This window comes from Chenopodium quinoa, unplaced genomic scaffold (assembly GCF_001683475.1).
Source record: "Chenopodium quinoa cultivar QQ74 unplaced genomic scaffold, ASM168347v1, whole genome shotgun sequence".
Classification (NCBI taxonomy): domain Eukaryota; kingdom Viridiplantae; phylum Streptophyta; class Magnoliopsida; order Caryophyllales; family Amaranthaceae; genus Chenopodium; species Chenopodium quinoa.
In genome coordinates, this window is record NW_018744704.1 from 587113 (window position 1) to 591965 (window position 4853).

General features: G+C 36.4%; 1 long non-coding RNA gene across 1 annotated transcript; it reads left to right on the forward strand.

Annotated features, from left to right (window-relative positions):
• Positions 1-236: 236 nt before the first annotated feature.
• Positions 237-1478, forward strand: LOC110702863. The gene is made up of 3 exons (XR_002507606.1): positions 237-357; positions 449-544; positions 1105-1478. It is a non-coding gene; the product is annotated as an uncharacterized LOC110702863 (long non-coding RNA).
• Positions 1479-4853: the final 3375 nt, after the last annotated feature.

A 4853-nucleotide genomic window follows, 5' to 3' on the forward strand; every position in this document is an offset into this window, starting at 1 on the left:
AACTTTATGTTAGGTATCATGCATGCTATAATTCTGGGATTGTTTTTAAAATGTTGTTCCTGCTCGGTCTGCTTGACTTGCAAGAACTGTCAATGATCCTTTATACTGGTCATGATCACTATATAGCCTGTATATGTAATGCATGCACTTCATTTTTGTTGAGTCCTTGATTGTCCAAATCCTTGTTTTCAACTAGGCAGTGTAGTCTTTACCAATATTTATGGTGTATTCGGCAGGATAATAGCAAGCACATATACATTTGGAATGATTGGTTTGGTGGTCAAGGTTCTCATGAAGAATGAAGAGAAAGTAGAGGCAGGGCAACCAGTATTAGTAATGGAAGCTATGAAAATGGAGGTTTTTGCCGCATACATTTTTTTGTATAACTTTTTATCTGCTCCAAGTCTTAGATTCTAATGGTTTTAAAATGATGTACTTCCTGATCCAGCATGTTGTAAAGGCTCATTCCTCTAGTTTTATTCACGGGCTTCAAGTAGCTCCTGGGCAGCAAGTTTCAGATGGTAGCATTCTCTTCATTGTGAAGGTGTGTCATCTTCTTGCTGATCATGCTATTGCATTTTAAAGTTTAACAATTTACAGATATGATTGCATAAAATAATTGTTATTAAGTTGTTGAGACATGGATTTTGAATATGTATATACTAATTAGAACTTTTATGCACCATATATTCCTTCTATTATTGTTCTTAGTTTATCTGAGAGGGTCATATATGGTATATCCTTGAGTTGTGAATTTTTTTTTTTTCTTTCTAATCTTCATAATGTTCTATTTAATCTTAGGAATGGTGCATAAAAGTTGTTGGGTATTCTGATTGTTGTTGGTGAGGCTGCAGCCAGCGCTTTGGGAGAGCCCTCTCCAAGGACCATATGTTATAGATTGTGATTCATGGGCAGTAATCATATGTTATTATGTTTATTGTTTTTTCGTGAGTTGGATCATGCTTATCAATATACTTGGAAATAATTTGTTGCTAGGAGTCCTAGGATTATTTAAACATTGTCTTGGAGGCTTGATTTTAGTGTTAATCATCACAAATATGCAATTGTTGGTTTTACAACTATCTTCTATTTCCCTCCCTATAGGATGTGACAGCAACTAAAGGGAATGAATTTTGAGGACTATTTTCTCAAGCGCGAGTTATTGATGGGTATATATGAGAAGGGTTTTGAAAGGCCATCCCCTATCCAGGAAGAAAGTATTCCAATTGCGCTTACTGGGAGTGATAATCTTGCCAGAGCAAAGAATGGGACAGGAAAAACTGCTACCTTTTGCATTCCTGCTTTGGGAAAAAATGATCAAGACAACAACGTTATTCAAGGTCCTCACTATGACTATTTTTTATTCCATACGCAGAATTTGTTGTCTTGTTATGGCTAAGTTTCATTGCATATGCAGAATTTGTTAGTTTTTTTTTTATATTTTTGGACGAAAATTGTAATATTACAGCCTTTTTAATGAAAATATGTAACTTTATATATATGTTAGTGTTTCTATATCAATTTAAATGAAAAAAATGCAAAAAAAAAATTATAATTTTTTGGGGCATTTTTGGGACCGGTTTTGAAACAGAACCAGTGCTAAAAAAAAAAATTATTTTTTTGGGCCATTTTTCGCACCGGTTCTTGACCGGTTCACAGCAAGAACCGGTGCGAAATCTAAGTTTTCGGACCGGTTTTGAACAACCGGTGCAAAATCTTTTGGTTTTTGGCATCCCTCAAATAAGGATCGGTTCAAAATCGGTGCTAAATGGGGGTTTTGAATCGATGCCCATTTGTATTTTTTGCCTAGTGCAAATCGAGTTCCACCAAGGCAATGATACCTTGGGGGAACGATTCAAAATATAGATGCTCCGTTCCACTAAGAAGAGATAATCTAGCAGCAAAATGTGCTACGACATTACCACAACGCTTAACATGATTATAACTAAAGCTAACAAGATTCTGATCTTTCTAGCTTCCTTGAAGTCCTCAATGACAAGATCAAGCGGAGATCGGCCAATATGCACCTGATCGACTGCATTCGCCAAAGCAAGAGCATCTCCCTCCAGCTTACCTTGCTGAATTCGAGCTGCAGAGCTAACAATAGCCCCCATCTTGCGGCCAGAGCTTCAGCGAGATTAACAGAGAACTCCCCTTCACATCTCTTCACTCCAACAACAATGAGCTTCCCCTCCCCATCACAAACCACAACTCCTAATCCCACCCTAACCCCTGCAATAAGCTGATGCAAGTCTAAGCATGGAGAACTTCGAAGATTTGCTTATCATGCATCAAGATTTGCTTGGTTGCGTTTCTTGGAGTCTAAACTACTTTCTTTTATTTTCTTTACTTAGATTTTGCTTCCAAGTTTTTACCTTTCACTTAAAAGGGTTTTTCTTGGTTCAAGCATTAGGATCTTTAATCTTTTTATCAATTTCTTTAAGTTAGGAAGTAGTTAGTTCGGTTTTCTTTAACTAGTTAATTAATTAGTTAATAAGTTGATTTTAGGCGTGTGGTCTTGCTTGGTGAGTAAGCTTGGTAAGGCTTGAAAACATATCCAAGGGTTTGAAATCTTATCCAATGTAAGCCGTGTCATGCTAGCTTGTGGTTCAAGGCTTGCTTCCTTGTTCTTCAAGTTGGTTTAGAAGTCTAGTTTGCTTAGGATTGAATTAGGGACTTGTCCTAATCTTCCTAGAAGAGTCTAGCTTATAAATAGGCTTGTTATCACACGAATTAAGGAGATTAGATTATTATTGCATTGTTTTGAGTTTAAACACTTGAGTTTTAATTGATGGATTTCAATTGTTGTTTTGCTTGTTTTAGTTAAAACATTCGTTTAGGTTGATTAATTAGGTGGATTCTTAATTAATTAATCTAGTTTCTTGTTTAATTCTTGGTGGATTTTCCTGTATAGAATTAAGCTTGATTCATATCCTTGTGTGTTTTAGTTTTAGGACTAAAATTCACATCATCCTGGTATCAGATTCCAGGTTCCGGTAGAAAAAAACTGGTAACGTTTGGATGGGAATTTTTGAGTGATTCTTTTTGCATTAGTCTCTAAAAACGTCTAGATATCATCATACAAAGTTTCGTAGCTTTTGGTTGAGTAACGAACTCTTTACAGTCTCAAAACTTTTGGTGTTGTTACACTGGGTTGCGGTTGGGAGTCCCATTTTGGTTTGCTTCAAGATTCCTTCAAGATTTGATCTTTTAATCAAGATTTTTGCATAGACTAACTTGGTTTGTGTAGGAATAACGAGTGACGAAGAGGTTCCACAAGTTCCAAGGGGTTTAACCTTAGAACAAGCTCAAAACCTTAGGAGAGAGACAAATCACCGAGTTGGCAGCAAGGGTTGGAGGAGGTATTAAAGAGACTTGATACTCGTGATGGATCTTCTTCAAAGAGGGGTGATACTAACCCTAAATCTATTTCAAGTGAGGAAGAACAACCAAGGAGAAATCCTAGGAGGTCACGAAAGAATTATTCATCAAGTGATGATTCACCTAGACCTAGGAGAAAGGATAAACAAAAAGATGATGATAGAAACCTTAGGTTAGACCTTCCCGAATTCAATGGGTGTATGAATGAACTAGAGAAATATTTTGAATGGATTAGAAGGGCCGAAACACTCTTTGATTACAAGGAGTATGATGAGAGAAAGAAGTGTAAAATTGCGGAGTTGAAGCTCACTGGGTATGCTAGTCTTTGGTATGATAATTTGAAAACGAAGAGGCATAAGGAAGGGCGTAACAAAATCACAACTTGGGAGCAACTCAAGAAGCACATGAAAAAGAGGTTCGTTCCTAGTGATTATATTCAAGATATCTATCTTAAGATGCAAATTTTTAAACAAAATTCTATGACTGTTGAGAATTATATTGTTGAATTTGAGAAGTTATGCATGCTATGTGGTTTAGAAGAAATTGTTGAACATAAGATTGCTCGTTTTATTTCTGGTTTGAATGATAATATTGCTGAAAAAGTTGAATTACAACAATATTGGTCTTTTGAGGATGTGTGTAAAGTGGCTATCAAAGTTGAAAAACAATTAAAGGGGAAGAAAAGCTCATTCTCTAAACCGTTTACAAAAGGATTCTCAAAACCTTTTGAGAAAGCTAGTGTTGAAAGGGGTGGTTCTAGTTCGAATTACAAAGAATCTAAGCCTAAATTCGAAACTAACAAAAAGTTTGTGGAAGGAAGGAAGTGCTTTAAGTGTGGTAGTGGTTGGTCACATTGCAAGTGATTGTCCTTCTAAAAGGGTCATGACGGCTCAAGAATGGGAATAAGAGCAGGCTATGTGTGAGCAAGGTAGTGACGTTGAAAAGGAGGAGGAAAACTTTGAAGAAGATGAGGAACACATGGAAGAAATTGATCCCGAGACTCAAGGTCAAAGTTTGGTCCTAAGGAGAGCACTACACTCAAAACCTATGACTGTTGAAGGCAATTAAAGGGAGAAAATCTTTCTCAGGAGATGCAAGGTGAAAGATAGGTTGTGTGATATGATCATAGACACGGGAAGTTGCACCAATGTAGTGTCTACTACTTTAGTAGATAAATTAGAGTGACCAATTACCGAGCATCCAAATCCTTACAAGCTTCATTGGCTCAATAATTCAAGTGATGTCAAGGTGGATAAACAAGCTCTAATATCCTTTTCAATTGGTAAATTTCATAACAAAGTTTTGTGTGATGTTTGTCCTATGGATGCATGTCATATACTATTAGGTCGTCCTTGGAAATATGATAGATTTGTGAAATTTGATGGAAGGACTAATGTGTATGTTGTGAGGAAAGGAGAAAACGAGAAGCCGGTTGCATTGAAACCTTTGATAAGCAATAAAACTTCTACTTC